At 39.6% G+C, this 10,321-nt stretch overlaps 1 protein-coding gene across 2 annotated transcripts in view; it reads left to right on the forward strand.

The window, feature by feature from the left end:
* Positions 1-10,321, forward strand: part of LOC116574510 (ral guanine nucleotide dissociation stimulator-like) — a 492,075-nt gene that overhangs the window by 412,473 nt on the left and 69,281 nt on the right. The window lies entirely within an intron of this gene.

The raw sequence follows: 10,321 nt of genomic DNA on the forward strand, positions 1-10,321 counted from the left end.
TATATTTAAATATATTTATTATATTATTTATATTCATAAATTTATTGTATTTATTAATATTACTGATCAGGCAGGATTTATGTCTGCCATTTTGCTATTCTGTCATTTTTTTGTTTCTCTGTTCTTCCAATACTTCCTTCTTTTGTATTTTTATGCATTTTCTAGTATTCCCTTTTAATTCCTTCATCATTTCTGTTTACATATATATTTTAATTGTTTTCTTAGTGGTTGCCCTGGGGATTATAATTAACATCTTAATTTATAACAGTCTAGTTTAGATTAATACAAACTTATATCACTAGAGTACAGAAACTTAGCTCATAGATTGCTTGTTTCTTCCCCATTTTTTGTGCTGTTGATGTTATACAAATTATATCTTTATACACTATATACCCATCAAAACAATATAATTATTTCTTTTTGCAGTTGTCTTTTAAATCAGATAAAATAAAAAAGTAGTCATGAAACAAAAACTACTTTTTTTTTTCAAGATTTTATTTATTTATTTGACAAAGACAGTGAGAGAGGGAACCCAAGCACGGGGAGTGGGAGAGGGAGAAGCAGGCTTCCCGCTGAGAAGCCCCATGTGGGGCTGGATCTTGGGACCCTGAGATCATGACCTGAGCCTGAAGGCAGCCGCTTAACAACTGAGCCACCCAGGCGCTCCCCAAAACTACTTGTATGCTTTTATGTTTGTGTAGTTACCCTTACCAGCACTCATTTCTTCATGTGGATATGAGGTATTAAGTACCTTCCATAGTAGTCTGAAAGACTTCCTTTCATATTTTTTTGTAGGGCAGGTCTGATAGCAACAAACTTTTCATCTGGGAATGTCTTCATTTCTCCTGTTTTTGAAGGATGTTTTTTCTGGCTATAGGCTTCTTGGACAGTGTTTGTTTAGCACTTTGTGTTTACCACAGCCTCCTAGCATCCATGGTTTCTGAAGAGAAATCAGTTGTCAGTCTTACTGAGGATCAGATGTATATGATATGAGGTATTTTTCTCTTGCTGCTTTCAAGATTCATCAAATTCAGCAAGATTTTGGTTAGTCTTCAAATATTCTTTTGCCCTCTTCTCTGTCAAAAATGACATATGCCATTTTTGTGGGATTCCAATTCTCCATATATCAATACTCTTGTTAGTGTTCTTGAGAGTCTATCTTTTTTTTTTTTTTTAATCCTCATTGTTTTTCTTTTTGTTCCTGAGACTGGGTAATCTCAATTGACATATCTTTGAGTTCATGGATTCTTTCTTCTGCCTGTTCAAATGTGTTGTGAATTCATTTTATTTATTATACTTTTAAACTCCAGGATTTCTATTAGGTTCTTTACTATAACTTATATTTCTTTATTGACATTTTTATTTGGTGAGACATCATTCATATGTTTTCCTTTAGGAATTTCCTTTAGGAATGATTTTGTCTGTTCTTTGAACATATTTGTAATGCCTGATATAAGTCATTGTCTGCTAAGATCAATGTCTAGGCTTCTACAGGGATAAAGTTTCTGCTATTTTTTTTCCCTATATATGGGCCATACATCCTTGTTTCTTTGCATGTGTCTTAATTTTGTACTGAATGATAGAAATTTTTAATAAGGTCTCTGAAGATGGAGATTCCATCATTTTCTTTGAATAAATGCACTCCAGATTGCTACAGAACTTTGACTAATTTCCAGAGCTCAGAAAGAGTTGGTTCTGATGATTTTTGCCAGAGTTCTCATTCCTTTATGGAAAAGAGGATTTTCAGATATTCTTTTTATTTTCTATTTTTGTGCATTTTTATTGGAATTCTAGTTAGTTAACATATAGTGTAGTTTTAATTTCAGGTGTACAATATAGTGATTTAGCACTTCAATACAACACCCTGTGCTTATTGAAAGTGCCCTTTTAGTACCCATCACTTATTTATTTTTTATTTTTTTATTTAAATTCTAGTTAGTTAACATGTAGTGTAATAATTGGTTTCAGAGTACAATTTAGTGATTCATCACTTACATATAACATCCAGCACTCAACACAGCAAATGCCCTCCTTAATCCTCATCACCCATTTAACCAATCCCCCACTCACCTCTCTCCATCAACCCTCAGTTTGTTCTCTGTCATTGTCTCCTGTGTTTCACCTCCTTCTCTTTTTTCCCCCTTTCCCTATGTTCCCCTATATTTTGTTTCTTAAATCCCCTATGAGTGAAATCTTTTAATCTGACACTACTATATCTTACATCAAGTTAGTTCAATGTAATTTTCTTCCTGAAGAGAGCCAGAATAGTGGGAATACAAGCATAACCTTCAGCAGGAAAGGAAAATTTGGCTCTGCTTGCTGTATGAGCCTTCTGGCTTTATTTAAGATAGTTAAAAGACACACCAGTATACAGAGATACCTCCCTAGGTAGTATAGCAGTATACTAGGGCAGTATAGCCCTCAGTCTATGGCAAGTCACAGTGTCCTTTTTAAGGGGCAGCCCCCTGTCTCAGAGCTCCCTTTCTGCCCACATTTTGTCAATACATGCCTACTCCCATCTAATTAAATGTTACATGCATTTCTTTTCTATTTTTATTCTTTTTCCCCCCAAGGCATTCATTTAATCATGAAACAGATGTGGATACAGTAGAATCCAGAAAAAGAGTGAACCAAAACTTTTCACTTTTATTAAAAAGATTTTGACAATGAGATCTTTATAAAATGTCAGTACCTTCTATTTGTTATACAATAAACCTCTACTTCTAAGTAGGAGACATAGGCCATTTACAGCAACCATCTTAATGTGTAAAATAATTCTGAATTCTTTCTATAAAAATGTTTGGCGAGGCACCTGGGTGGCTCAGTGGGTTAAAGCCTCTGTCTTCGGCTGAGGTCATGATCCCAGGGTCCTGGGATCAAGCCTCGCATAGGGCTTTCTGCTCAGTGGGGATCCTGCTTCTTCCTCTCTCTCTGCCCGCTTCTCTGCTTACTTGTGATCTCTGTCTGTCAAATAAATAAATAAAATCTTTAAAAAAAATGTTTGGCTAAAATATGAAACACCTTTGCAACAAAATTGGCAATGTAGCTTAAGTAAGATTTCAGAAGTGTCCCCTGGGAAAAAAAATGGGAATGTTTCCTTTTGCCAGATAAACTCTAAACAGTTCAAGTTAAGGTGCCATAAATTAAACAAGGCTAGAAAGGAGCTTCGTGTTACTAGAAACGAACAGCATGTAATGTGTACTTCTTCCATGTCAAACTGACAACCACGTATTGACAATGACTTATCATACGTAAGAAAAGTAGAATATGTTCTTCAGAAGCAAATGATATTCTGAGATAATTCTTTTAAGCAAATCTCTTATCGAATTCTTGAATAACTTCAGAGAACATTATCACAGAATGGGCAGAGATCATTTCTATGATGTTAAAAGATTCCTTTATTTTAGATACCTCTGTAAATAGAAACACACAAGTATCAACACTTGTAAAACTGATCCTCTGAATGAAACCTTTCTTTACTACCACACAGTTCAAGGCTGCATTTGGATGCAAAGGTTTAACTCATGCTAATCTGGACAAGCCCAGGTGGGGACTGATCTGGAGTCTTAGCAGATACTCCTGTCCTTGGGCTCCTGGGTGGGACCCAGGACACTGCTGCACACTGCTGGTGGGACCCACCCAGGTTTTCTGCTTCCTGCTGACACACTGAGTATTGTAATGGTTTCCTACAGGCCTTCCAAGTACTACACTTGAATTTCGGTTTCTTCTCTCTCTCTCTTTTTTTGTTTTTGTTTTTGTTTTTGTTTCTTTGTTTTTGTTTTTCCCTATTGGGGATTTTAGGTTCACTTCTTTATGTCTTTACTTTACTTTTTCTCATAGGGAAATCTACATCATGTTTTCACTCTCACTAAAATCAGAATCACCCTCAGATTCTTCACCCAGATCAGAGCCATCTGCACTGCCGCCGCTGTGGGTCTTCCTCTTTCGTATTGCAGCGTGCACTGCTGCTTTTCTTGTCCCTGAAACACCATGAAAATCCCCTTCCTCCAGAATCTTACCCAGATCTAAATAATCACTGGCTACGCAGCAGTTGGAGCTGTGGGGAGACTTAGTCATTGTTCTTTCTGTTCACTGTTGCCCCATTTTCCTTTGCGTTTATCTTGAGCTTCTTCTGCGTCCCATGGTGACATTTCAAGTTGCTTCACTGATAAAGCCAGCCTCACTCTTAAGTCTCCCCGGCAGAGATTGTCATCCAAAGCCATCCTTTTCTAGGGGTTTCTCTTATAGTGGAATGTCTTCGTTCTGGAGACTCTTCAGTTTAGGTTTGATGTTTCTTGTTTTAACTCCTCTGGTAGTGTTCTAGGCTTCTTATTTAAAAGTGCAGTTGCAGAACCAAAACCATCACCACTGTCAGAGTCCTGAAACTATGAGCAATTGACTGTTTGTTATGCCTCGTGGGCCATAGCATGGCCCCCTTCAAGACTGGAAATAGGTAATTTTCAAAGTCTTGTTGCCGGCAGTGTGGTTTCATTGCCCGCTCACAACCAGACACCGGAGCTCTGCGCCCCCTGCCACCAGCCTTCCAGTGATTACCAGCCATCCTGGTTCTAGTTATTGTTAATATTTCCTGTACTAGCCTCCTGCTACATTGACCTACCTGCTTGAATGATCCAAGTTATACCCCCAATGCCAGTTGTGGTTTGTGGTGTTGTTGTTAAATACTCCATTTAAAAAGTTGCATTGATTTTGTTGTTTGTGATTTTTGTTTGTTTTAATTTTCACTAAGAACTTTCTCATATTCTCTGATTGTGCTTCTGGACTCCACTTTGTGGAACAAATTCACTTTGCCTTAGAAAAAGAACTCCATAAGAATGAATTTAGGAAAGGCACACCTAGTTGCCTCAGTCAACTAAGTTTTCACCTCTTGGTTTTGGCTCAGGTCCAGATCTCAGGGTCCTGGGATCAGCCCCTCATCGGGGTCCACACTCAGCACAGAAGTCTGCTAAAGATTCTCTTTCCCTCTGTCTCTGCCCCACTCTGTCTGCCCCTCCCCTGCTCTCTCTTTGCTCTCTCTCTCTCTCTCAAATAAATAATCTTAAAGGAAAAAAAAAGAATGAATTTAGCATGATGTAGTGGAAAGAGCAGATGTCTTTGGCATCAGCTCTGAGTTTGTTTGTATTTTGACTTTGCAACTTAATAGCTGTGGGACATTGTCTTAGTTAAGTGTCAAGTTTCCCATCTGTAAAATAGGGCTAACAGAGTGGTTGTGAGGATTCAGTGAAATGTGGTATGTAGAGGTCTTTCCACGGTGACTGGCACAGATTAGACACTCAACAAATGAGTCTTCCTTTCTCTTTTAGTTCCAAATGTTTACAGACTGGAGGAACCATGGCTTTGAGCTGTCTGTGGCCAAGAGCTTTTTTCCAGACCTGCTCTGATTTACTCATTCCCTAATTGTTTTTTTAAACATTTCTTTTGAGGTATATTTCGCCCACCATACAACTCATCTGTTTTTAAGATGTGCAAGTCGGTGTTATTGAGGATACTCCCTGAAGTCTGCAGGCATCATCACAATCGAATTTTTAGAACATTTTCAGAGAAGCCCGTTCCCACTGCAGCCGTGCCCTAGATGCCCAGGTTGTGAATGGTCTGTCCCAATCCTCATTTCCCCTCAAGCCCAGTAAGTTTTAGTGTGCAGTTTTTAATAGAAGGCATACACGGTGTGAACAGAAATGCTTGTACCATAGTCTGGGCTTCTGCCCTCATCACCGAAGGTGTTCTCTCTGAGGTTACCATGACCTTTTAACTGCCAAAGCAAAGTAATGCTTTTTGGGTCTTATCTCATTGGCCTCTTTCATGGCATTTGCACTACTGGTCATTTTTTCTTTGTTGACACTCTTGCCTCCCTTGTGTAGTTTGAAGTCTTTCTCTCATCGTCTCCTCCTGGCTAGTTGTTCTGTCTCTGTGTGCGTAGCTGCCCATCTGTTTAAAGTTGGGTGTTGCGCAGTCCTCTGTAACCTACCTGAGTGCTGGGTGAATGCGTTCTTCCATATTTCTCTGTGATATCGCACGAAATACCTGTCTTTAGTTCCTCTTAGCAATTTGCTGTCCCATTGGGATGTAAGGATACCTGGTTCTTTACCTCTCTAACAACTTCAGGGTTCCAGTTTTAAATTTATTCTTGGATAAGATAAGAGAGGTTTTACAGTTACATAGTTTGTAGGATTTTGTAGTTGTTAGCTAGGCTCTTTCCCAGCTGTGCACATTCTGCTTATGTTTCCTTCCCACTTCCTGTTCCTAGTCTGTTTCTCCATCGAAGACTGGCTGTTACGCATATGGATACCAGTGTGTGATATGCATTTGGGGAATTGAATCTTTCCCTATAGTTTTAGTCTCAAGTATTGTTTTATGATCCACTTTTTGTCACCATTTTTTTATTGAATGAAATAGTTTTAAAATGCATTTCTCATGCAATCTACTTACTTGACAAAAATCATTTTTCTCAGTGATACAATTTTCCAAGTTACTTGTCAGGTCCTTGCAGGAACATTTCCTGGAGTGCGGCACAACAATGCAGAAGGAAAATCATTTGTTCTCTTTCTTAATAAGGTGATGAGGAAACAGGGAATGAGAAAAAGCTGAATAAAGAAATTCCATAGTTGGGGCGCCTGGGTGGCTCAGTGGGTTAAGCCGCTGCCTTCGGCTCAGGTCATGATTTCACAGGGTCCTGGGATTGAGTCCCGCATCGGGCTCTCTGCTCAGCAGGGGGCCTGCTTCTCTCTCTCTCTCTCTGCCTGCCTTTCCGTCTACTTGTGATCTCTCTCTGTCAAATAAATAAATAATATCTTAAAAAAAAAAAGAAATTCCATAGCAATCTTTTTCAAGAACTTGAAACCCACAACTTATCTTTAGTTTGTGAGGGGAAATTCATTACTTTTACAGCTAAGGGATAGCTTCCAGTTTTCAATAAATTTATCCTATACTTGATTTTTCATGAAATTTGAGATTTTAAAAAACACTATCTTGATGACGACAGCTTTGTAATAGAGCTTGAAGTCCGGAATTGTGATACCACCAACGTTGGCTTTCTTTTTCAATATCCCTTTGGCTATTCGAGGTCTTTTCTGGTTCCATATAAATTTTAGCATTATTTGTTCCATTTCTTTGAAAAAGATGGATGGTACTTTGATAGGAATTGCATTAAATGTGTAGATTGCTTTAGGTAGCATAGACATTTTCACAATATTTATTCTTCCAATCCAGGAGCATGGAACATTTTTCCATTTCTTTGTGTCTTCCTCAATTTCTTTCATGAGTACTTTATAGTTTTCTGAGTATAGATTCTGTGTCTCTTTGGTTAGGTTTATTCCTAGGTATCTTATGGTTTTGGGTGCAATTGTAAATGGTATTGACTCCTTAATTTCTCTTTCTTCTGTCTTGCTGTTGGTGTAGAGAAATGCAACTGATTTCTGTGCATTGATTTTATATCCTGACACTTTACTGAATTCCTGTATAAGTTCTAGCAGTTTTGGAGTGGAGTCTTTTGGGTTTTCCACATATAGTATCATATCATCTGCGAAGAGTGATAATTTGACTTCTTCTTTGCCGATTTGGATGCCTTTAATTTCCTTTTGTTGTCTGATTGCTGAGGCTAGGACCTCTAGTACTATGTTGAATAGCAGTGGTGATAATGGACATCCCTGCCGTGTTCCTGACCTTAGCGGAAAAGCTTTCAGTTTTTCTCCATTGAGAATGATATTTGCGGTGGGTTTTTCATAGATGGCTTTGATGATATTGACAGCATGGTACTGGCACAAAAACAGACACATAGATCAATGGAACAGAATAGAGAGCCCAGAAATAGACCCTCAACTCTATGGTCAACTAATCTTCGACAAAGCAGGAAAGAATGTCCAATGGAAAAAAGACAGCCTCTTCAATAAATGGTGCTGGGAAAATTGGACAGCCACATGCAGAAAAATGAAATTGGACCATTTCCTTACACCACACACAAAAATAGACTCAAAATGGATGAAGGACCTCAATGTGCGAAAGGAATCCATCAAAATCCTTGAGGAGAACACAGGCAGCAACCTCTTTGACCTCTGCCGCAGCAACATCTTCCTAGGAACAACGCAAAAGGCAAGGGAAGCAAGGGCAAAAATGAACTATTGGGATTTCATCAAGATCAAAAGCTTTTGCACAGCAAAGGAAACAGTTAACAAAATCAAAAGACAACTGACAGAATGGGAGAAGATATTTGCAAATGACATATCAGATAAAGGACTAGTGTCCAGAATCTATAAAGAACTTAGCAAACTCAACACCCAAAGAACAAATAATCCAATCAAGAAATGGGCAGAGGACATGAACAGACATTTCTGCAAAGAAGACATCCAGATGGCCAACAGACACATGAAAAAGTGCTCCATATCACTCGGCATCAGGGAAATACAAATCAAAACCACAATGAGATATCACCTCACACCAGTCAGAATGGCTAAAATCAACAAGTCAGGAAATGACAGATGCTGGCGAGGATGCGGAGAAAGGGGAACCCTCCTACACTGTTGGTGGGAATGCAAGCTGGTGCAGCCACTCTGGAAAACAGCATGGAGGTTCCTCAAAATGTTGAAAATAGAACTGCCCTATGACCCAGCAATTGCACTATTGGGTATTTACCCTAAGGATACAAACGTAGTGATCCAAAGGGGCACATGCACCCGAATGTTTATAGCAGCAATGTCCACAATAGCCAAACTATGGAAAGAACCTAGATGTCCATCAACAGATGAATGGATCAAGAAGATGTGGTATATATACACAATGGAATACTATGCAGCCATCAAAAGAAATGAAATCTTGCCATTTGCAACAACATGGATGGAACTAGAGCGTATCATGCTTAGCGAAATAAGTCAAGCAGAGAAAGACAACTATCATATGATCTCCCTGATATGAGGAAGTGGTGATGCAACATGGGGGCTTAAGTGGGTAGGAGAAGAATAAATGAAACAAGATGGGATTGGGAGGGAGACAAACCATAAGTGACTTTTAATCTCACAAAACAAACTGAGGGTTGCTGGGGGGAGGGGGTTTGGGAGAAGGGGGTGGGATTATGGACATTGGGGAGGGTATGTGCTTTGGTGAGTGCTGTGAAGTGTGTAAACGTGGTGATTCACAGACCTGTACCCCTGGGGATAGAGTATTATGCCTCCATCAGAAAGGATGAATACCCAACTTTTGTAGCAACATGGACGGGACTGGAAGAGATTATGCTGAGTGAAATAAGTCAAGCAGAGAGAGTCAATTATCATATGGTTTCACTTATTTGTGGAGCATAACAAATAGCATGGAGGACATGGGGACTTAGAGTGGAGAAGGGAGTTGGGGGAAATTGGAAGGGGAGGTGAACCATGAGAGACTATGGACTCTGAAAAACAATCTGAGGGTTTTGAAGGGACGGGGGGTGGGAGGTTGGGGTACCAGGTGGTGGGTATTATAGAGGGCACGGATTGCATGGAGCACGGGGTGTGGTGCAAAAATAATGAATACTGTTATGCTGGAAAAAAAAAAAAACACTATCATTGAATGAAGTCTTCAGCCCTAGACATAAGACTGCCACCCACCATACGCAGCCTCTTGAGCCTTTGTTCTGTTTTTCTGCAAGTGGCAGAGCCTCAGATGTATTGCTTCTCACTAATAAATGGATGTGTACCCTTGGCCCTGAGATGGGAAAGGAACAGTGTCACTCAAGGTCCAAGTCTGGATGCAGGAGCACATTGTGGAAGAAGACTGCTGTTTCCACTCCTGTTAAGGAGTTAAGCCATCCCTGTGAAAAGGGGGTTATGCAATCAGGATCTCAGAATAGTATTTGCAGTGTACCGTCAACTGTGCTGGTGTACTTCTGGGACTAGTATGTATCTGAATACAGGTATTTATTGAAGTATTTTTTGAGACACGCACGAAGCCACTATTTGTGCCAACGCCTGTTTTAAGTTTGCTACACAGTGTGGTAGGAGCTTAGTTTGAGCAGAGGTTAAAATCAGAATTACATACCACTTGTGGATTACCTCTAGGTGAGTTTGGCATTGAAGCAGTGGCTATTCTGTTGTTGGGGCACAAGCTGTCAATCATTTTTCCTTTCGAATCATCTGGGAACCCCCTAAAGCCACTGATCTGTCTACGTGACCCACCAGGAAACAGGCAGAAAACCTCTAGTCATAGATCTTGGGCATATCTTAGTAGTTGGCCCTGTGTCTTACTTTTTTTTTTTATTTCCAGCATAACAGTATTCATTATTTTTGCACCACACCCCGTGCTCCATGCAATCCGTGCCCTCTATAATACCCACCACCTG

This window comes from Mustela erminea, chromosome 15 (genome assembly GCF_009829155.1).
Source record: "Mustela erminea isolate mMusErm1 chromosome 15, mMusErm1.Pri, whole genome shotgun sequence".
NCBI classification, from domain to species: domain Eukaryota; kingdom Metazoa; phylum Chordata; class Mammalia; order Carnivora; family Mustelidae; genus Mustela; species Mustela erminea.